Source organism: Mobula birostris, chromosome 26 (genome assembly GCF_030028105.1).
Source record: "Mobula birostris isolate sMobBir1 chromosome 26, sMobBir1.hap1, whole genome shotgun sequence".
Taxonomy (NCBI): domain Eukaryota; kingdom Metazoa; phylum Chordata; class Chondrichthyes; order Myliobatiformes; family Myliobatidae; genus Mobula; species Mobula birostris.
The window spans coordinates 26,714,598-26,739,183 of record NC_092395.1 but is presented as its reverse complement, the minus strand read 5'-3'; the positions used below and the strand labels follow the sequence as shown (position 1 = coordinate 26,739,183).

The 24,586-nt window shown below is 44.8% G+C and overlaps 1 protein-coding gene across 4 annotated transcripts in view; it reads left to right on the top strand.

The window, feature by feature from the left end:
- ssbp4 (single stranded DNA binding protein 4) overlaps positions 1–24,586 on the top strand; it is a 161,748-nt gene that overhangs the window by 27,416 nt on the left and 109,746 nt on the right. The window contains exon 1 of one of the 4 annotated variants that reach the window (XM_072244540.1): positions 23,950–23,996. The exons of the other annotated variants lie outside the window; for them this stretch is intronic. The gene's annotated coding sequence lies outside the window, so the exon portion shown is untranslated. Of the gene's footprint in view, positions 1–23,949; positions 23,997–24,586 lie in introns of those variants that run through there. 4 annotated transcript variants of the gene reach the window in all.

The window sequence follows — 24,586 nt, the reverse complement described above, 5'->3', positions numbered from 1 at the left end:
CTGTGCTTAGCCTCACAGTCATAAGTATAAATTGAGTAGAATAGGAAGCTAAGCACACCACATTGTGGTTCACCTGTGCTAATGGAGATCGTGGAGGAGATGTTGTTGCCAATCCAAACTGACTGGGGTCTGCAAGTGAGGAAATCAAGGATCCAATTGCACAAGGAGGTATTGAGGTCAAGGTTTTGAAACGCTTTGTTTACTTTTGAGAGGATGATGGTATTGAATGCTGAACTGTAGTCGATAAAGAGCATCCTGATATATGCATCTGTCCAGATGTTCCAGGCTTGAGTGAAGAGCCAAAGAAATAATATCTGCTATGTACCGGTAGACAAATTGTAGGCAAATTGGAGCAGATCCAAGTCGCTTCTCAGGCAGGAGTTGATATGTTTTATCATTAACCTCTCAAAGCACTTCATCACAGTAAGTGCTACTGGCCGATAGTCACTGAGGCAGGTTTACACATTCTTCTTAGACACCGGTATAATTGAAGCTTGCTTGAAGCAGGAAGGGTACCTCCAGCTGCCAAAGTGAGAGTTTAGAGTTATCAGTGAACACTCCGGCGCAGGTCTTTAATAGTCAGCCAGGTATCCCATCTGGGCAGGAGTGTTAATGCACCTGAGTAATTATACCTCCCCTAAACTATTGATACAGGCAGGCATTATCTACAATGAGTCCAGATGAAGAGCCTCAACCCGAAATGTAAACTCTCAATTTTCCTCCATAGGTGCTTCCTGACCTGCTGAGTTCCCACAACATTTTGTGTTGCTCCAAATTCCAACATCTGCAGTCTCTTGTGTCTCCTTTATTATATTAAAAAAAATATGGCAGTTGCTGGGACTCTAAAATAAAAACAGATTATTAAAAATGTATTCTAGTGGTGTTTTATAATTCAACTTTCAAGCTCTGGGTCCTCGGCTGGCCAACTTTCTCTGCAATATTCCCTGACATGTGGTTGGCTGTATTCTCTGATGCATGACGTACTGGTTACTGCCAGCCAACACTCCCTGGCATTGCTCTTGACCTCCAGTTCATGCATGATTTACCAACATCTTGCTTTGCTCAGCAAGATTTTTTTTTTGGGGAAACGTAGAACTTGGGAAAGAACAAAATTGAAAGAGTGATAATTCTAAGGTAAAATTTACAGCAAATGGTGACCTTGAGGTATCCTTACTGCTGTAATGTTGAAAATATGGCAGCCAGTTGGTTAAGAGATGAATATTCAGCAACTATGGGGAAGAACTTGCTTCTTTTTTATTAAAAATGCTGTTATGGTACTATTTTCACCCATGCTTTTGCTGCTCTTATCCTTCCAGCTGGTAGAGGTTATGCATTTGGAAGATGCCATCTAAGTAGTCTTAATGAGTTGCTGTGGTGTATCTTATAACATTGTATAAACTGCTTTTACTGTACATTGGTGGTGGAATGAATGAATGAATGGTTGTGTATGGGCTACCTAGCTAGCTGGCTGCTATGTCCGGCTTCACGAGTGTTGAAACTTTCACTCATCCAGGCAAGTCAAGAGTATTCCATCACTCTCCTGACTTGAGCCTTTTAGATGGTGCACGGGTTGGAGATAGGGAGACAGAAGGTAGGAGGTGAGTTATTTGTCTCAGTTTTCCCAGTCCCAGGCCGGCTCTTCGTGCCACATTGATAGATTGGATGAAGCTTCAGTTGAAAAAAACCATCTCAAAGGCAGCACCCCTCAGTACCGCACTGTTTTTCGGTTCATTCAGGGAATGAATGGGGCTCGCCGACTGTGGTTGGCAGCTCATCCAGGAGAAGGAAAACTCTGATCTCAAACCTCCACTGCCTTGTGGCTATACACGCTCCTGGGGAAGGCTTTGGGAATAAACCCTGAGGGAAAAATCCAAAGCTGGAGTCCCTAAGGCAGTCCTACACTGAGTTCAACGCTGACTGGCAACTCCTGTGATGCTGCTGGTACCAATTTGTCTTGGTCTCTGCTGTTCCTTTGGGTTAATTAGATGCGTGGTGAAGGGGAGCTTGCTACATGGGCAATAGCTTGCTCTGAACATCGTACTGCCCAGGCTTGCATATCTAGAAAGCTAGGACACCACATCCATGGTCGACCCCAACTGACGGAGGCCTCACTCAAGGAATATAGCCAGCATTTAATTGTCCACTTCTAGCTGTCCTTGAGAAGGTGACAGTGAGCTACCTTTTGCGCTGCTGCAATCCTTAAAATGTGGGTATGCTCACAATGCTCTTACGGAGAGAGTTCCCAAATTTGACCCAGTGATGGTGAAGAAACAACAATGTATTTACAGAACCACAAGAGATCCTGCAGATGCCAGAAATCCGGAGCAACACAAGAAGTGCTGGAGGAACTCAGCAGGTCAGACAGAATCCGTGAATCAAGTCAGGATGGAGTGGGGCTTGGAAGGAAACTTCAATGTGGTGATGTCCCCAGGCTTTTGTTGCCCTTATCCTTCCAGCTGGTAGAGGTTATGCATTTGGAAGGTGCCGTCTAAGTAGTCTTAATGAGTTGCTGCAGTGTATCTTATAACATTGTATAAACTGCTTTTACCGTGCATTGGTGGTGGAATGAGTGAATGAATGGTTGTGTACGGGCTACCTAGCTAGCGGACTGCTATGTCCGGCTTCACGAGCATTGTTGAAACTTTCACTTATCCAGGCAAGTCAAGAGTATTCCATTACTCTCCTGACTTGAGCCTTTTAGATGGTGCACGGGTTGGAGATAGGGAGACAGAAGGTAGGAGGTGAGTTATGTGCCTCAGTATTCCCAGTCCCAGACCGGCTCTTCGTGCCACATTGTATTTATGGCAACTCCATTTATGTTTCTGGTGAATTTCTTTTTTTTTCCGATCAATTTGTTACCCCTCAGGATATTGATAGCGGGGGATTCACTGTAATGTTAATGTCAGGGTGATACACGGATTTTCCCTTGTTCCATATCGTCATTGTCTGGCACTTGTGTGACACGCATATTACTTGCCTCCTGTCAGCCAAGGCTTGGATATTGTCAGGGTCTTGCTGCATGTGGTTATCCCTGGACAGGGATTTGAACCCACAAACGTCTGAGGCAGGAGTATTGCCCACTGAACCACTGCTGACTGTAATAAAATGGGTCAATGCTTTGGCTGCATGCCCTTTGTCAGAACTGAAAGCTGTGCAGTGAGCAGTGGAGGCTGTGAAAGATACAAGAGGAGAAAAGCAGCCCAACAGGATACCCCATTCGCAGAGAGGCCATCAGTGAGCTAATTGCCAAGCAAATAACTTGATAGGAAATAGTGAGGTGATAACAAAGTTCCTGAGCGTGTGAAGGGTGGCAGTTTCAGATTGGAGATGAGGCATTATCAGTATTTTAAGATTCACTTCCATCAGTAACTAAATGTGAAGCAGTTTGAGATGATTTTCATGCATGTGCAAAATGATGTGTTTGTACTTTTTTGCTATTTTGCTCGTGAAATTTTTTTTGGAATTACTCACTGATGTGTGTTTTGCAAGAGTTACAGTGCTATTAAACTGGGTTGAAGGTCATATTTTATGTGTTGCAAACAAAACTCTTCAGTCTGCAGGTAACATCTGCTTTTCACTCTTCTTCGTTATTGAGAGACTGCAGATATTTCAGACCCAGTACTGAATGAAAAGTTCATAGGAGCCCGCAGGTCTGTGTCCTGGGCCCCCTCCTTTACTCCTTATACACCCACGACTGTGTTGCCACGTGCAGCTCCAATCTGCTGATCAAATTTGCAGATGACATGACATTGATAGCAAACAACAGGAATTCTGCAGATGCTGGAAATTCAAGCAACACACATCAAAGTTGCTGGTGAATGCAACAGGCCAGGCAGCATCTGTAGGAAGAGGTGCAGTCGACGTTTCAGGCCGAGACCCTTCGTCAGGACATTGATAGGCCTGATTTCCAACAATGATGAGACAGCCTACAGAGGAGAAGTCAGTGGTGCCAAGAAAACAGTCTCTCCCTCAATGTTGAGAAAACAAAGGAGTTGATCATGGATTACAGGAGGAATGGAGACAGGCTAGCCCCTATTGACATTAGTGGAATTGTAGTTGAGAGGGTGAATAGTTTGAAGTTCCTCATTATGCACATCACCGAGGATCTCACCTGGACTGTACATACCGGCTGTGTGGTGCTTTTTTGCACAACAGTGCCTCTTTCACCTCAGAAGGCTGAAGAAGTTCGGTATGAGATCCCAAATCCTCAGGACTTTCCACAGTCGAGAGCATCCTAACTGGCTGTGTCACCACCTGGTAAGGGAACTGTACTGCCCTCAATTGCAGGACACTGCAGAGAGTGGTGCAGACAGCCCAACGCATCTGTGGATGTGAACTTTCCTCTATTCAGGACATTTACAGCAGCAGGTGCGTAAAAAGGGCCCAGAGGATCATCAGGGACTCCAGCCACCCCAACCACCAACTGTTTCAGCTGCTACCATCTGGCAAACAGTACCACTGCAATTAGGCCAGACCAATAGGCTCCGGGACATCTTTCACCAGGCTATCAGATTTATCAATACATATTGATCTGATTGCATATCTGACTGTATATACACATATACAGAACAATTGTGTGCACAATATTAGTGCTTGGGCAACATCCTCCCACATTTCCCCTCTATTATTTATGCATTGTGATGGAGACGCAACATAAAGATTTTTACCCCCTTGGATGTAAGGATTATATAAAATTAATAAGGTCCATTTTCTCTGAAGGGATGTTCGTCATGTAATCAAAGCAGCAGCAGGAAAAAGGAAGGACAAACTTGCATTTCTGTAGTGCCTTTTGCAACATCAGGATGTCCAAAAGCATCCTATCTGGCTTGGTAGGTCAAAGATACTGCCTGACCTGCTGAATATTTCCAGCATTTCTGTTTCAAACAACTATTTGGGATTTCGCCTTTCCCACACTTCTCCCCTCCTTCCATTTGCACCCTCTTCTGTCCATCCTTTGGCGCTTTTTTAAGCAACCACTTGGGGTGTAGCACGTGTCCCACCATCATCCAGGGAACGAAGCAGCCCTTCCAGGTGAAGTAGTGATTCACGTACACCTCTCTCAACCTGGTCTATTGTTGTGCTTACCGTGTGGCCTCCTCTACCAAGCAGTGTCTAGCTTTGAAGAGCACTTGCACTCTTCTGCAGTGGCGATCTTGAGCTTTCAGTTGCATGTTATTTCAACACCAATCTGTCCATTCTCTTAGCCTCCTGTATTGCCAGAGTGTGACTAAACACAAACTAGAAGAATGTCACCTCATATTACAGTTGGATAGTCTGCAGCTCAATGGCAGAAATACTTGATTTTCCAAATTTTAATTAACACGCTTTCCCTGTTTTCCTTTCTAACTCCAGCACTTCATTCAGAGCCTTACTCCCTTTATTCACCTTTTCCATTGACAACCCCTCCCTGTATTATTTAGCTCATCGCCCTCCCCCCACTGGGTTCCACCTGCCCATCATTTGCATGCCTCTTTACCTGGGCTGCTTCTCCTTCCCTCCTCATTCGATCTGCCCATCATCCTTCCACCTGGTTCTACCTATTTTCTGCCAGCCTTTTGTCTCTACCCTGCCCCATTCCTACATCCTGCTAGATACACCTGCCTATATTTTTCCTTGTTGCTAATACTTCTCCCACCTACAATATCTCCTACCAACCCATGTCTCAACACTCTTCACCTCCCTCACCTGCAACCATCTGTTCACCCTGACTTATCCACCCCTCCCCTCATCTGGATCCACTCTTCACCTCTGTCTTACCCCTCCCTTTCATAGTAACACAGAAACATAGAAAAACTACAGCACAATATAGGCCCTTTGGCCCACAACATGCCGAACATGTACTTACTTTAGAAATTACCTAGGGTTACCCATAGCCCTCTATTTTTCTAAGCTCCATAGACCTATCCAGGAGCTTCTTAAAAGACTCTATCATATGTGCCTCCACCACCGTTGCCAGCAGCCCATTCCACGCACTCACCACTCTCTGCATAAAAAACTTACCCCTGACATCTCTTCTGTACCTACTCCCAAGCACCTTAAAACTGTGCCCTCTCGTTAGCCATTTCAGCCCTGGGAAAAGGCTCTGACTATCCACACAATCAATGCCTCTCATCATCTTATACACCTCTATCAGGTCACCTCTCATTCTCTCCAAGGAGAAAAGGCCGAGTTCACTCAACCTATTCTCATAAGGAATGCTCCCCAATCCAGGCAACATCCTTGTAAATCTCCTCTGCACCCTTTCTATAGTTTCCACATCCTTCTTGTAGTGAGGTGATCAGAACTGAGCACAGTAATCCAAGTGGGGTCTGACCAGGGTCCTATATAGTTCTGAAACTCAATCCCTCGGTTGATGAAGGCCAATGCACCGTATGCCTTCTTAACCACACAGTCAACCTGTGCAGCAGTTTAAGTGTCCTATGGACTCAGACCCCAAGATCCCTTACCATTAATACTATATTCTTCCATCGTATTTGACCTACCAAAATGAACCACCTCACACTTATCTGGGTGAAACTCCATCTGCCACTTTTCAGCCCAGTTTTGCTCCCTATCAATGTCTCATTGTAACCTCTGACAGCCCTCCACACTATCCACAACACCCCCAACCTTTGTGTCATCAGCAAATTTACTAACACATCCCTCCACTTCCTCATCCAGGTCATTTATAAAAATCACAACGAGCAGGGGTCCCAGAACAGATCCCTGAGGTACACTGGTGACCGACCTCCATGCAGAATATGACCCGTCTATAACCACTCTTTGCCTGCTGTGGGCAAGCCAGTTCTGGATCCACAAAGCAATGTCCCCTTGGATCACATGCCTCTTTACTTTCTCAACAAGTCTTCCATGGGGTACCTTGTCAAATGCCTTGCTGAAATCCATATACACTACATCTACTGCTCTACCTTCATCAATGTGTTTAGTCACATCCTCAAAAAATTCAATCAGGCTCGTAAGGCACAACCTGCCTTTGACAAAGCCATGCTGACTATTCCTAATCATATTATGCTTCTCCAGATGTTCATAAATCCTGCCTCTCAGGATCTTCTCCATCAACTTACCGACCACTGAAGTAAGACTCACTGGTCTATAATTTCCTGGGCTACCTCTACTCCCTTTCTTGAATAATAACAACATCTGCAACCCTCCAATCTTCTAGAACCTCTCCGTCCCTATTGATGATGCAAAGATCATTGCCAGAGGCTCAGCAATCTCCTCCCTCGCCTCCTACAGTAGCCTTGGGTACATCACGTCGGGGCCCGGAGACTTATCCAACTTGATACTTTCCAAAAACTCCCAGCGCATCTTCTTCCTTAATATCTAAATGCTCAAGCTTTTCAATCCGCTGTATCCCCACAATCGCCATGGTGCTTTTCTGTAGTGAATACTGAAACAAAGTATTTAAGTATTTTCTCTGGTTCCATACATACTTTTCCACTGTCACACTTGATTGGTCCTATTCTCTCAAGTCTTATCCTCTTGCTCTTCACGTACTTGTAGAATGCCTTGGGGTTTTCTTTAATCCTACTCGCCAAAACCTTCTCATGGCCCCTTCTAGCTCTCCTAATTTCATTCTTAAGATCCTTCCTGCTAGCCTTATAATCTTCTTGATCTCTATTATTACCTAGTTTTTTGAACCTTTCATAAGCTTTTCTTCTTGACTAGATTTTCAACAGCCTTTGTACACCGTGGTTCCTGTACCCTATAGTACCATCCTTTCCCTGTCTCATTGGAACATACCTATGCAGAACACCACTTAAATATCCCCTGAACATTTGCCATATTTCTGCCGTATATTTCCCTGAGAACATCTGTTCCCAATTTATGCTTCCAAGTTCCTGCCTGATAGCTTCATATTTCCCCTTACTCCAATTAAACGCTTTCCTAACTTATCTGTTCCAGTCCCTCTCCCAATGCTATGGTAAAGGAGATAGAAGTGTGATCACTGTCTCCAAAATGCTCTCCCACTGAGAGATCTGACACCTGACCAGGTTCATTTCCCAATACCAGATCAAGTACAGCCTCTCCTCTTGTAGGCTTATCTACATATTGTGTCAGAAAACTTTCATGAAGACACCTAACAAACTCCACTCTATCTAAACCCCTTGATCTAGGGAGATGCCAATCAATATTTGGGAAATTTAAATCTCCCACCACGGCAACTCTGTTATTATTACACCTTTCCAGGATCTGTCTCCCTATTTGCTCCCTGCTACTACTGGGTGGTCTATAATAAACACCCAGTAGAATTATTGACCCCTTTCTGTTTCTAACTTCCACCCGCAGAGACTCAATAGGCAATCCCTCCATGACTTCCTCCTTTTCTGCAGCCGTGACACTATCTCTGATCAACAATGCCACGCCCCCACCTCTTGTGCCTCCCTCCCTGCCCTTTCTGAAACACCTAACGCCGTGCACTCTTAAGTAACCATTCCTGCCCCTGAGCCATCCAAGTCTCTGTAATGGCCACAACTTCATAGCTCCAAGTACTGATCCACGCTCTAAGCTCATCCGCTTTGTTCATGATGCTTCATGCATTAAAATAGACACATCTCAAACTATTGGTCTGAGCGTATCCCTTCTCTATCACCTGCCTACCCTCCCTTTCACACTGTCTCCAAGCTTTCTCTTATTTGTGAGCCAACCAGCCCTTCCTCCATCTCTTCAGTTCAGTTCCCACCCCCCAGCAATTCTAGTTTAGTCTCTCCCCAATAGCCTTAGCAAATCTCCCTGCCAGGATATTGGTCTCCCTCTGATTCAAGTGCAACCCATCCTTTTTGTACAGGTCGCGCCTGGCCCAAAAAAGGTCCCAATGATCCAGAAATCTGAATCCCTGCCCCCGCTCCAATCTCTCAGCCACGCATTTATCCTCCACCTCACTCTATTCCTATACTCACTGTCACGTGGCGTAGGCAGTAATCCCGAGATTACTACCTTTGAGGTCCTGCTTCTCCCTTCCTAACTCCTTGTAGTCTGTTTTCAGGACCTTCTCTCTTTTCCTACCTATGTCATTGGTACCAATATGTACCACAACCTCTGGCTGTTCTCTTTCCTACTTCAGGATATCATGGACGTGATCAGAAACATCACGGACTCTGGCACCTGGGAGGCAAAGTGCCATCCGTGTTTCTTTCCTGCGTCCACAGAATCGCCTGTCTGACCCCCTAACTATAGAGTTCCATATTACTGCTGCCTTCTTCCTTTTTCTACCCTTCTGAGCCACAGGGCCAGACTCTGTGCCAGAGGCGAGGCCACTGTTGTCCCTTGCCCCCCAGCAGTACTTAAACAGGAGTACGTATTGCTAAGGGGGACAGACACAGGGGTACTCTCTGGTATCTGACTCTTGCCCTTCCCTCTCCTGACTGTTGCCCACTTATCTGTCTCCGGAGGCCCCGGTGTGATTACTTGCCTATAGCTCCTTTGTATCACCTCCTCACTTACCCTGACTAGATGAAGGTTTCATTTGTATATATTGCCTATCTTCCTTCTGTGCTTTCAGTCCTGATACAGGATTTCTTTACCTCTACAGATGCTACTTAGTGCAAGACCATAAGACATAGGAACAAAATTAGGCCATTCAGCCCATTGAGTCTGCTCTGCCATTCTATCATGGCCGTTTTATTATTCCTCTCAACCCTGTTCTCCTGCCTTCTTCCCGTAACCTTTGATGCCCTGATTAATCAAGAACCTATCAACCTACGCTTTAAATATACTCAATGACCTGGCCTCCACTGCCACCTACTGCAGTGAATTCCACAAATTCGCCATCCTCTGGTTAAAGAAATTCCTTTTCATCTCTGTTTTAAATGGGCATCTCCTCTATTCATGAACTCTGTCTTTGGAGTTTTCAGTATTGGATAGGTTTCAATGAGATCCCCCCCTCATTCGTCTGAACCTCAGCGAGTACAGCCCAGAGCCATTAAACACTCCTCATACGTTAACCCCTTTCATTCTCGTGAACCTCCTCTAAACCCTCCCCAAAGCTAGTATATCTCCTCCCTGATAAGGGGCCCAAAACTGCTCACAATCCTTGATCTCCTGGGTCCATCCAGTGGTTTATTTTTGCTCCAGATTCCAGCACCTGCAGTCTGTTACGTTTCGATTCTTCTGTGCCCACTTTGGAGTGCACTTGTGTGTAGCTTCAGTGTCTTGACCAAAAGACGGCACCAGCAATTCGTTGTATTCTGTCACTAAGAGGGTGGAATATCAGTCTGGATTCTTGTGGTTAAATCTCTGTGGTTCGAGGTCAAAACAAAACCTCTAATGCAAAGGAAGGATAGCAACTCACTAAGGCAAAAGAAACAATCCTACTATTGGCAGATCTGTTCTTTGCGTTGAGTTTTACTAAAAAATATCTTGGTGTGTGTTACATTTCAAACATCATTAAAATATTAATGATAATCATCAAAATATCAGTGCATTTAGCTCTTAGCTTGCATTTAAGAGTCATTAATACAGCATAAAATATTCATAATGAATAATAATTTTGTGAGTATTTGGGTAAGTTTATATGGAGATGTATATTGGACTCTGTTTAGTACAATTGACAGCCAGTCATATTGGCTGGTTCTGATCTCTTCAAGATAATTTTATTGGTTAGATGACAAGTTTGTAAACATAGTGGAACCAATCAGGTTTTGCCTGCACAACTTCTGGTTTACACATTGATGGCTTCAAGATGACTGGGTAGTTTCTGAGAAGCACAGTTACTTTGTGTCTTTGCCTTAAAATGTTAGAGTGATTGAACTGCAGGTCAGTGTTATGGAGGGAAGTAAATGGGGGTTGAGAGTCAAAGCATCATGGATCCCCCAAAATCTTTAAGTTCATTAACGACAGATGCTTATGTTACATATATGCTATAAGCATGTGCTTAAAATGTCCTTCCAAAATCCATTGCTTGACTTCTTCACTTTATGCAGGAACTCAATGGTTTTAAATTCCCGATGAAGGGTCCTGGCCCAAAACATCGACTCTTTATTTCTGTTCATAGATGCTGCCTGACCTGCTGAAATCCTTGAGCATTTTGTGTGTGTTACTCTGGATTTCCAGCATCTACAGAATCTCTTGAGGTTTTAAATTCTATCAATATCCTCATTAAGATAGATTTTATATATTTAAAATATATATAAATGAAGCAGGAATCACCCATCAAGCCTGCTGTGCCATTCGAAGATCCTGGCCAGAATTATGACTTGTCCTGTTTGCTACTTGATCCCCATCCCTCCAGGGGGCAGCACGGTAGTGTAGTGGTTAGCACAACGCTTTACAGTGCTAGCGAACTGGGTTCAATTCCTGCCTCTGCCTGTAAGGAGTTTGTACGTTCTCCCCGTGACTGCGTGGGTTTCCTCCGGGTGCTCCGGTTCCCTCCCACAGTCCAAAGACGTACGAGTTGATAGGTTAATAGGTCATTGTAAATTGTCCTGTGATTAGGATAGGATTAAAATCAGGTGATTGCATGCCTTGAAGGTCCAGAAGGGCCTATTCCATAAGATTATGTTATATTCCCAGTTGATGTGGTGAGATTTGAATGCACCTAGGTTACCAATTTGCTATCTACCCAAAATGATGCACAACAGCTTTACTGGTGCCCTGGTCATTTTTATCAGAGTAATTGCTTTCAAAAATTACTTTATTGCCTGTTGTACTGTTCTTGGTCACTGACAAACATTGGCTCCTTGTTTAGTAATGCCTGCATTTTATAATTCTCAATTTTGTTTACAATCCCTATATGGCCTCCTTCTCTCTACATCTCCACATCTCTGTAACCCTCTGAAATCTTGGCATTTCAACATTCTTGGACAATTGGTCAACACACTTCATGGCATTGTCTTCAGCTGCCAAGGCCCCAAGCTTTGGAATTCCGATTCGAAACTTCTCCGCCTCTCGTTCCTACCTCACTGATCAAACATTTGCTCCTCTGCCTGAACGGCTTTTTGTGTAACTGAATGCCAAATTTGTTCTGATCTTCTGAGAAATGTCGAGAGATAATTTACCATGTTAACTGTTGAATGTAAATTGAGGCCATTGTTCCAAATTGCTTTTGGATATCCTGAGTTTGCAAGAGACACTTTATGGACAGTATAACCTGATCAGTTTTGGTGTTAGTGCATCATAAGGGACTGTGTATATGTGTGTGGGAGAAGGAGAGAGATATGCTAGTGAGAATCAGTGCCCATAGGTCCCTACCATAGGTAGTGTCAGTGTTTGTGGGACTTACGTCCCAGTGATCTGTTCATCAGTGATCAACAACTATCAGTGCAACTGGGATCAGTGTCAGTGAGACTTACTGAAAATCAGCACCTTCAGCAATTAAAATAGTGAAGATATTGGGGTAGATTTTCTGAAACTTTTATTCCTGATTAATATATGAGGAGTTTTTGATAGCTCTGGGCCTGTACACGCTGGAGTTCAGGAGAATAACCATATAACCATGTAACAATTACAGCACGGAAACAGGCCATCTTGGCCCTTCTAGTCCGTGCTGAACACTTACTCCCACCTAATCCCACTGACCTGCACTCAGCTCCATTCCTTTCCTGTCCACATAGCTATCCAATTTAACTTTAAATGACAATATCGAACCTGCCTCTACCACTTCTGCTGGAAGCTCATTCCACACAGCTACCACTCTCTGAGTAAAGAAGTTCCCCCTCATGTTACCCCTAAACTTTTGCCCTTTAACTCTCAACTCATGTCCTCTTATTTGAATCTCCCCTACTCTCAATGGAAAAAGCCTATCCACGTCAACTCTATCTATCCCCCTCATAATTTTAAATACCTCTATCAAGTCCCCCCTCAACCTTCTACGCTCCAAAGAATTAAAGACCCAACTTGTTCAACCTTTCTCTGTAACTTAGGTGATGAAACCCAGGTAACATTCTAGTAAATCTTCTCTGTACTCTCTCTATTTTGTTGACATCTTTCCTATAATTTAGTGACCAGAACTGTACACAATACTCCAAATTTGGCCTTACCAATGCCTTATACAATTTCAACATTACATCCCAACTCCTATACTCAATGCTCTGATTTATAAAGGCCAGCATACCAAAAGCTTTCTTCACCACCCTATCCACATGAGATTCCACCTTCAGGGAACTATGCACCATTATTCCTAGATCCCTCTGTTCTACTGCATTCTTCAATACCCTACTATTTACCATGTTTGCCCTATTTTGATTAGTCCTACCAAAATGTAGCACCTCACACTTATCAGCATTAAACTCCATCTGCCATCTTTCAGCCCATTCTTCTAACTGGCCTAAATCTCTCTGCGAGCTTTGAAAACCTACTTCAATATCCACAACTCCACCTATCTTAGTATCATCTGCATACTTACTAATCCAATTTACCACCCATCATCCAGATCATTAATGCCTATGACAAACAACAGTGGACCCAGTACAGATCCCTGAGGCACACCACTAGTCACCAGCCTCCAATCTGACAAACAGTTATCCACCACTACTCTCTGGCATCTCCCATCCAGCTACTGCTGAATCCATTTTACTACTTCAATACTAATACCTAACGATTGAACCTTCCCAACTAACCTTCCGTGTGGAACCTTCTCAAAGGCCTTACTGAAGTTCATATAGACAACATCCACCGCTTTACCCTCGTCAACTTTCCTAGTAACCTCTTTAAAAAATTCAATAAGATTTGTCAAACATGACCTTTCACACAGAAATCCATGTTGACTGTGCCTGATCAGACCCTGTCTATCCAGATAATTATATATACCATCACTAAGAATACTTTACCTCAATTTACCCACCACTGACATAAAACTCACAGGCGGATAATTGCTAGGTTTACTCTTAGAACCCTTTTTAAACAATGGAACAACATGAGCAATACGCCAATCCTCCGGCACCATCCCCGTTTCTAATGACATTTGAAATATTTCTGTCAGAGCCCCTGCTATTTCCACACCAACTTCCCTCAAGGTCCTAGGGAATATCTTGTCAGGACCCAGAGACTTATCCACTTTTATATTCCTTAAAAGCGCCAGTACTTCCTCTTCTTTAATCATCATAGTTTTCATAACTACCCTACTTGTTTCCCTTACCTTACACAATTCAATATCCTTCTCCTTAGTGAATACTGAAGAAAAGAAATTGTTCAGAATCTCCCCTATCAGAATGAGGAGGAATCTCATTGAAACCTACCAAATATTGAAAAGCCTAGATAGAATGAATGTGGAGAGGATGATTCCTATAGTGGGAGAGTCTAGGACCAGACGGCACAGCCTCAGAATAGAAGGATGTCCCTTTAGAACAGAGAGGTGGGGGAATTTCTTATGCCAGGAGGTGGTGAATTTGTGGAATTCATTGTCACAGACAGCTGCGGAAGCCAATTATTGGATATATTTAAAGTGGAGGGTTGATAGGTTCTTGATGTCAAAGACTATGGGATAAGGAAAATGGGTTGAAAGGGAAAACAAATCGGGCACGATGCAATGGCAGAAAAGACCCTATGGGCCGAATGGCCCAATTGTGCTCTTTTGTCTTATGAATCTTTCCAGTTCCGCCCACTCTGTGTCACTGTACTGGTGTTTCTGCAACTTCTTTCTCTCCTCTAGCCTTTACCCATACTCCCGCCATCTCCATTCCCCACCATCTCCTTCCCGCTCCCCCCTTCTCCCTGACCTCATTCCCATTCTCCAGCCTTCCCTTCAGATTCTGCCTCTTCCCCAGTGTTTCAGCACATCCCTGTACCATCTCCCCTTCAGCCCACTCCTCTTAGCCTCTCCCCTACTCCCCCAACTGCAACACCACCACCCCCCCCCCCACCGTTCATTTTCCTTCAGCCTCTTGCCCACACCCCAGGCTTCTGTTACCTTCTACCCACTCCGCCCTCAGTCTCTCCCACTTCCTGGTCCTCTTACTTTCCACATAGTGAGTGTAGATTGGGAGGCAAAGCTGTTCTTTTCATTGTCTGTGAAGCACTGAGAGATTGTCTGAGAAGGAAAGAGTTAATGGAAGAGGCTGGTGTGGCTGCCTGACTCTGACCCCAAGCTCCCACCCTGGCAGGCCGCTGCAGCTCTCTGCAAAGTGCTGGCAGGGCGATGGGGGATATCCTGTTTGAAGGAGCTATGATTTGTTGCTGGATGGAGAGGAATCAGCCTCCAGGCGATATTTAGGGGGCCCTCTCTCAACAGCGTTAGTTACAAGATAGGATTTGGCAGGAGTCTGGCTCCCCTCCCCCCAGCCTCTCACTTGCCTGAACCATTTCTCCACGAGGCAGAACGGCAGCAACTCAGTCGCAGACCAACACTCAGACGCTGCAAACAGAAACATCCGTGGTGGATGCAGAGGCAGGCTTGTGCTTCCTCTTGGTGCCTTGGGACATCCCGGAGCAGCATGCAGCCTGGAAAGTGCAGTCACCGTTGTGATGAGCAAAAGGTGATGCACAGCCATATCCCACCAAACTGCAGCACGACAGTGACCAGACAGACTGTTGGTGTTGGTGGTGTCAGTCGAATTTGAATTTAAATTGACTTTATTTCTTACATCCTTCACATTTATGAGGAGTAAAAATCTTTACGTTACGTCTCTATCTAAATGTGTAATGTGAAATCATAGTAATTTATAATAATTTATAATAAATAGAACAGTCAATGTAAGATAGAGTACACTCAAATCAGTGTGAGTTCATCAGTCTGATGGCCTGGTGGAAGAAGCTGTCCCAGAGCCTGTTGGTCCTGGCTTTTATGCTGCAGTCCCGCTTCCTGGATGGTAGCAGCTGGAATAGATTGTGGTTGGGATGGCTTGGGTCCCCAATGTTCGTACGGGCCCTTTTTCCACATCTGTCCTTATAAATGTCCTGAATCATGGGAAGTTCACAACTACAGATGCGCTGGGCTGTCCGCACCACTCTCTGCAGAATCCTGCGATTAAGGGAGGTACAGTTCCATACCAGGCAGTGATGCAGCCAGTCAGGATGCTCTCAATTGTCCTGTAGAAAGTTCTTAGGATTTGGGGGCCCATACCAAACGTACTCAACTGTCTGAAGTGAAAGAGGCGCTGTTGTGCCTTTTTCACCACACAGCTAATGTGTACAGAGCACGTGAGGTCCTCGGTGATGTGGATGCCAAGGAACTTGAAGCTGTTCTCCCTCTCAACCCCAGATCCACTGATGTGGATAGGGGTTAGCCTGTCTCCGTTCCTCCTGTAGTCCACAACCAGCTCCTTTGTTTTTGTGACATTGAGGGAGAGGTTGTTTTCTTGACACCACTGTATCAGAGAGATTACTTCTGCCCTGCAGGCCACCTCGTTATTGGTACTAGCATCAGGATATCGGGGAGAACTGCAAATTGGAGCCAAGTCATTCACCGCAAGGGGGTCAGTTTACCAAAAGGCAGAGCCATTGGCACCCAGTCTGTGGCCCCTCTGAGACAGTGCAGCCTCATTGGTGCTGGATGCCAGTCTGGTTTGAGGGATAGGCTTCAACCCCTGTGGCCCGTTCACCCTCCACATCTCTGCTGAGCTCACAATTGCTCACATATTTATCAAAAGCTTTGCCTAATTGTTAATTCCAGCAACAGTCTGACACAGAGACCACCACACACAGCTGTTTACGCAGTGAAAGGGTGAGGAATTCCACTCGATGTGAAGCAGCCATATGCATGTCACCCTGACTGTCCACACTACCGTCAGGGATGGGAGGGTGAAACTAAAGCAGCTTGCATTTAGAGAGCCGCTCAGCTTATGATTTGACACGGAGCCACATAAGGAGATATACATGGCAGAGCACCAGAAGCTTAGTCAGAGTGGTATGTTTTAAAGCGATACTTAAAAGAGCAAAGAGAATGGGTGAGACATTTCGAGAATCCGTTTAATCAGCCCACCTTGTGGAGTGAGACCAGTAGGGGTGCTTTGTTGCAGATCTGGGGCTTGGGAATGGACAAAATACTTCGGAAAATTGGCTAATAAAAGATTTCATATCTCTCTCTCTCGCTCGCTCTCTCTCTCTCCTCTCTCTCCTCTCTTCTCTCTCTCCCCTCTCTCTCTCTCTTTCTCTCTCTCTCTCCCCCCTCTCCCTCCCTCTGAGGCAAGGTCTCTGTTTCTGTAGATCCTTATCTCCCTCTCTCACTCCACCTCTCCCTTTGTTCCCCCTGACATGTTTTCTCAGGGCTCCCACTATCTCTCTGAATCTTAACTCACAATCAAATTCACTTGCTAAGATGCATTTCAATGGCATTTTACGTTCCCAATTTACATATATGCCTGCCCAATAAACCAAGAGAAATAACAGCTGAAATTCCTGAAGTTGTGTGTTTGTGTATGTGTGTGTGTTTCTGTTTGTGTGTATGAGCACATCTGTGTGGCCATGCATGCTCATGTTCACGGTGTGTGTGTGTGTGTGTGTGTGTGTGTGTGTGTGTGTGTGTGTGTGTGTGTGTGTGTGTGTATGTACATTTCTGTGTATGTGTTGGCACATTTGTGGGTGAGTCTCTGTGGGTGTGCACATGTCCACAGCTCGGAATATGCAACACTACCAGAAACCGGGCAGCTAATAGTGGATTCTATTCTTCTTGATATTGTGGATGGGCTACGTGAAGAGCAGAAAGAACTATTTGCATTGAAATTCTGTGTCTCAGGTTCCCTAATGCAGAGTTAATGTTGTGGAAACCATGTTCACATTCTGTTTGAATCGAGAAGCAGCCGTGCTTTCTCACCTTTAATTTCTCATTGCAGCAAGCAGATGCTGCAGCTGGCAGCAACTTTACCAGCCACACAGCTCATGAGTGTACTTGTACAGAGATGCACAACTGTGCCCACGTGAATGTGCATGTTTGCCTGTACACCCACCCACTTGTTCATGTGTGGGAGAGATACTCGGCTGGATCTGTGGGTGATTCAGGTGGATACCCTACTCAGTGTGGTTGGTGTCTCAGTGAATGAAGGGCAGAGTCAAAAGGAAATCACTTCTAAGAACCATGGATTATTTATAGCTGCATGTTTCATGCACAGACTGAAACTGGACAGGCAAAATGTCCGCCTGAGCACGGAGGTAACATATGGGAAAAGTGAGCAAGGCTGAGAATGTGGGAGGAAAAATCTCTCGACATCCTGAGCTTCATGTCATCTCTACATAAAGAAAGAGCTTCTGCGCATTTCTACAGCCTCTGGGCATCCCAAAATGCTTTGCTGCCTACGAAATTCTTTTAGAAGTGTTAGCACTCTTTGTGATGTAGGAAGCATTGTGGCCGATTTAGGCACAGCAAGCTCCCACTAACTGCAATGTGGTAATGACCAGATAGACTGTTTCTAGTGACCTTGTTTGAAGGATAAATTTAATCTTAAATCCAGCCAGTGCGTCATTCAGTCCATGTTCTGCAAAAATCCATCTGTGGCAATCCCCTGCAGATCTTACCCTTTTAAATATTTATCCAGTTTTCTGTAAGCCTTGTCTTATTTCTGGTTACCAATCACCCAAAAATTGGCTTTTCCCTTTGTCCCACACAAACAGTTGATGTCACATTATGGGAACGCCATTCTACAAAAATGAGTATATCTCAAAGAGGACAAGGGGAGGGAAGGAGCGATGAGGGGTCAGACCTTTGCCCTACCAAACTGAGCTTTACTGGGAATTAGCAGGCCACAACCATGATTTAATCCCTGGCTCTGGCTGATCCCTTGGAACACGTACGCAAAATGCTGGAGGATCTCAGCAGGCCAGGCAGCATCTATGGAAAAGAGTACAGTTGACGTTTCGGGCCAAGACCTTTCATCAGGACTGGAGAGAAAAAGAAGGATCCCTTGGACTGGCTATGGTTAGTTTAATAGTGGTGGCACTGCTGTCTCTGTTCCAGTGACCTGACCTCCTGTGCTGCTTGTGCAGAGCTTGCACATTCTCCCCACGTTTTCTCAGTCCTCAGGCTTCCTCCTAAGTCGTGAAGTCATAGTTTAATTATCGCTTGTAGACTACCCTTGGTGAAGTTGAGTGGGGAAAAAGGGGGAGTGTTGATGAGCAAGTGTGGGTGTATGGGCTACAGGGAAATTCAATGGTTTATTATCGTCATATGTGCAGTGAAAAACTTACCATTCGTACAGATCAAATCATTACGATGGTGCATTGAGGTAGCACAATGTAAAACAATAACAGAATGCAGAACGCAGATGCAAAGAATGTTCAGTGCGGATAGATAGTAAGCTGGAAGGTCATAACATGGTAGATGGTGAGGCCACGAGTCCATCTTATTGAACTAGGGAATTGTTCAGTCGGCTTATACCAATGGGCTGGAAGCTGTCCTTGAGCTTTTCGATATGCGCCTTCAAACTTTTGTAATTGCTGCCCGATGGGAGAGGGGAAATGAGAAACTAACAGGGTGGCTGGGATCTTTGATTTTGCTGGCTGCTGTTCTGGGGGCAGTGAGAAGTATAGACGGGGGAGGGGAGGTTGATTTCCATGATGTGCTGGGCTGAGTCCACGACTGTGCAGTTTCTAGTGGTCACGGGCAAAGCAGTTGCCGTGCCAAGTCATGATGCATCCGGATAGGATGGTGTGTTGATAAAAGTCAGAATCAGAATCAGGTTTAATATCACTGGCATTTGTGGTGTTGTATTGTGTATATGTAGGCAGAATTGGCAAGGGTTAACATTCTTGAAGTATTGGTGAGCTTTCTTGGCCATGGCATCGATGTGGTTGGACCAAGACAGACTATTGATAATGTTCATTCCTAGGAAGCTCTCAATCCTCTCAACTTTAGCACCGTTGATAGAAAAGAGAAGCATGCACATTGCTCCCCCTTCCCGAAGTCAATGACCAACTCTTTTGTTTTGCTGACCTTGAAGGAAAGGTTGTTGTCATGACACCACGTCACTCGGATCTCTAACTCTTTTATGCTCCGACTCCTTATTATTGAACATACGGCCCACTTGTTTCATCTGCAAACTTGTAGATGGAGTTAGGGCAGAATCTGGCCACGCAGTCATGAGCGTACAGGGAGTAGAGCAGGGGGCCAAGGATGCATCCCTGTGGGGCACCAGTGTTGAGAATAATCATGCTGGAGTTGTTGTTGCCTGTCTTACAGACTGTGGTCTGTTGGTCAGGAAGTCAAGGATCCATTTGCAAAAGGAGATAATGAGTCCCAGGTCTAGGAGTTTGCAAATAACTTGCTTGGAATTATAATATTGAAGACAGGGCTGTAGTCAATAGACAATAGTCCAACATGGTTGAAGGGATGAAGCTCAGAACTGGATTAGATTCAAAGGGTGAATGGCTGCTTTCTGTGTTGTGCAAAAACACAAGAGCAGATAGGATTGTGCTGTGGGATGCTCCCTTCCCACTCCATTCAGACACCCTCCGCATCTCCATGAGCCCGGAGAGCTGGATGACCATTCAGCCATGAAGAACATTGTAGCTGACCTCACTCCCACTCTCCTGCCTCAAGCTGTACCCACCTGCAGATCTTTCACTGGAGCTGGAAATTCCTGTCCTCTCATTGACACGCATCAGCACATTTCACACCCACACATCTAACAGTTCCCGGAGGGATCCTTGGCCATTCTCTCTCCCACTCTCAGCTCAAGGAGGCACCCAGTCATTGCAGTTCAGCCGGTCACATTTTCTCACCCCTGACTCAGAGGGATAGATTTAAAGATAAAGATTATCTTTATTTGTTATGTGTAGAACAGTGAAATATGTTGTTTACATCAAATCAAATCAGTGAGGATTGTGTTGGGTAGCCCAGAAATGTCGCCTCTCTTCCAGCATCAATATAGCACTGTGGTGTAGGAGGTACAGAAGCCTGAAGGCACACACTCAACAATTCAGGAACAGCTTCATCCCCTCTGCCACCCAGTTCCTAAATGGACATTGAACCCATGAACACTACCTACTTTTTAATATATATTATTTCTATTTTTACATAATTTTAATCCATTCAATGTATATACACTATATTTATTTTTCTTCTGTATTATGTATTGCATTGAACCGCTGCTGCTAAGTTAACAAATTTCACAACACATGCCGGTGATAATAAACCTGATTCTGTTTCCGATGCTGCTGACAATTCTCCAACCTTAGCTGTACATCTCTGGAAGCTGGGAGGAAACCAGAGTACCTGTTGACCACATGGTGACAGGAGAACATACAGGCAGCAGTGGGAGTTGAATCCCAATCAGTGACTGCCGGCACTGTGATAGCATTACTCTAACCCCTACACTATCTTAAATCCAGCCAGTGCATCGTTTAGACCCAACCCAAGATTTGTGTATACAATTCAAGCTAACCCTCAAGCACGGTACTGAGGGAGAGTTGCTCTTCAGAGTCACAACACTCAGGGAGCATGGTGTTGCTAGAGGGACGGGAATGAGGGAGCACTGCTCTGAGAGAGGGCCAGTACATGGGTATGCAATATATAGAGGGATGTGAGATCAATGTCACAGATGGGACTAGTTTAGATAGGAATCTTGGTCTGTTGCCATGCTGTATGACTATGACAGGACCATGGTACTGTTGGAGAGACAACACTTGCAGTGATGTTCACTGTCCGAAGGGAGGTACTGAGATATAGGAATAAAGGAGTTCGGTTTTATTGAAGGGGTGATGCTCTATCAGAGGTGCAGTAGTGAGGGAACTCAGCTCTATCAGGGTTGTGGAGTATCTAAGGAGAGTACTGTACTGTTCAGGGACAGTGCTGAGTGCATACAACACTGTGGTGGAGTTTAACCCAATCGAGTGTGAGATTTTGCATTTTGGGAGATCACGTGCAAGAATAAAGTATACTGTAAATGGCAACGCCCAGAGGGATCTCAGGCTCCACACACCCATCTCTCTGAAACTGGCAAAACAAGCTGTTCAAGTGGTAAAGAAGACATACAACATGTTTGCCTGAGAGTATGATAGTAAGGCAGTCATATTGCAGCTGTATAAAGCTTTGGTTTGGCCACATTTGGAAGAAGGATTATGGAGGCTTTGCAGAAGAGGTTCGCCAGGGTGTTGCCCGGATTCGAGAACAATTAGCTGCAAGGAGAGATTGGGCAAAATTGGATTGTTTACTCTGGAGTTTCAGATGCTGAGGGGCGAACTGATAGAAATATATAAACTGATGAGAGGTGCAGTCTTTTTCCCAGGGTTGAATGAAATGTCAGGTACCAGAGGGCATAGCTTTAAGCTGAGAGGGGGCTTAAAGCATGAAATAAATTATTTACAAAGTATGCTAAGTGCGTGGGACACACTGCCAGGGGAGGTAGTGAAAGAGGATAGGATAGTAACATTCATGGAGCATTTAGGCAGGCACACGAGCAGCCAGGGAATGGAGGGAATTGACCAATCATCAGGCAGATAGGATAGGCTTGGACATTGTTGGTTCAGAAATACATATTGGATGTTCAGAAATCTTGCTCTTTAGTACCTTATATATTTTGCCACCAAATAATCTCATTTTAATTTCTGATCTAAAAGACCAGTGAGTTTTACTTCAGTGGTTGGCAAGTTGATGGAGAAGATCCCGAGAGGCAGGATTTATGAATATTTGGAGAGGCATGATATGATTAGGAATAGTCAGCATGGCTTTGTCAAAGGCAGGTCGTGCCTTACGAGCCTTATTGAATTTTTTGAGGATGTGACTAAACACATTGATGAAGGTAGAGCAGTAGATGTAGTGTATATGGATTTCAGCAAGGCATTTGACAAGGTACCCCGTGCAAGGCTTGTTGAGAAAGTAAGGAGGCATGGGATCCAAGGGGACATTGCTTTGTGGATCCAGGACTGGCTTGCCCACAGAAGGCAAAGAATGGTTGTAGACTGGTCATATTCTGCATGGAGGTTGGTGACCAGTGGTGTACCTTAGGGATCTGTTCTGGGACCCCTGCTCTTTGTGATTTTTATAAATGACCTAGATGGGGAAGTGGAGGGATGGGTTAGTAAATTTGCTGATGACACAAAGGTTGGAGGTGTTGTGGGCAGTGTGGAGGATCAGAAGGATCTTGGGGTCCAAGTCCACAGGACACTCAAAGCTACTGCACAGGTTGACTCTGTGGTTAAGAGAGCATACGTTGCATTGGCCTTTATCAATTGTGAGATTGAGTTTAGGAGCCAAGAGGTAATGTTGCAGCTATATAGGACCCTGGTCAGACTCCACTTGGAGTACTGTGCTCGGTTCTGGTCACCTCACTATAGGAAGGATGTGGAAACCATAGAAAGGGTGCAGAGGAGATTTACAAGGATGTTGCCTGTATTGTGGAACATGCCTATAGGTTGAGTGAACTCAGCCTTTTCTCCTTGGAGCAGTGGATGATGAGAGGTGACCTGATATAAGATGATGAGAGGTTATTGATCGTATGGATAGTCAGAGGCTTTTTCCCAGGGCTGAAATGGCTAGCACGAGAGGGCACAGTTTTAAGGTGCTTGGGAGTAGGTACAGAGGAGATGTCAGGGATAAGTTTTTTTACACAGAGAGTGGTGAGTGTGTGGAATGGGCTGCCAGCGACAGTGGTGGAGGCGGATACGATAGGGTCTTTTAAGAGACTCCTGGACAAGTACATGGAGCTCAAAAAATAGAGGGCTATGGGTAACCCAAGGTAACTTCTATAGTAGGGACATGTTTGGTACAGGTTTGTGGGTCGAAGGGCCTGTATTGTGCTCTAGGTTTTCTATGTTTCTATGGTCGGCACAGGCATCATAAGGAAGTGTGTGTTCCCTTGCAGTGCTCTTTGTGTCCTATTGGGGGCAGTACTGAGAGAGTGCTGTATTATTAAGAGAAGCTGCCTTAATTTTTAATAGATGTTCACACCAACATCTCACTTACCCTTTCACATGGACGTATATGATCACACAGCCACTTCAAGAAAGGACAGGAAAACATCCCATATCCAAAAACAGGATTTGCCCCTCAACCTTTCCAGTAAATCTGATCCCTTCTTTACTGTTGCCTCTCTAATTGAGCCAGGATGCTGTAGGCAGGTTACCACTGACAACTCCATGTATAAATTTGCAGCAGTAATTCCATCCTGCAGGAACAAATCTTACCCTCACTGGTGAGCTATCCTAATTTCATTTTGTGAAAGAATGTGGTGCAGATTTTAATTCTAAAGTGTTGTTCAGACGTCATTTGATTTTGTTTTGGGTCCTCCCTCTCCTGAGTTTCTTAAAACCCTGATACACAGTGCCCAAGATTGGGAAACTGTGTGGGCATAATAGGTTCGCCATGCCAGGAATTGGTTTGCTGCGCAGTATTAGTCATGACCTGCACCCCGAGTACTGAGAGAGGAAAAAAAAATTTACAATTTGCATGGTAAATGTTTTGGTGATGAAAGAGAGTAGGAGAGAGAGCAGGCAGACAGAGATGCCCCAGTAAAGAGAGACAGAGAGAAAGAGGGAGACAGGAACGAAAGGCAGAGAGGAAAAACAAAGCGAGAAAGGACAAGTATCACGGAGGCAGAAGAGGAAAAGAAATAGAGCCAGACTGAGAGGTAGCAGAGAGGGAGAGAAGTCAAAGACTATTTACATGTATGTGTGTGTATATGTGAGTGAGAGAGAAAAACACATTTACAGTAGTCAGAAACAGGGTGTGTGTGAGAGAGATAGAGAGATATACAGGCACATCAGGGACAGGGAGAGGGGAGAG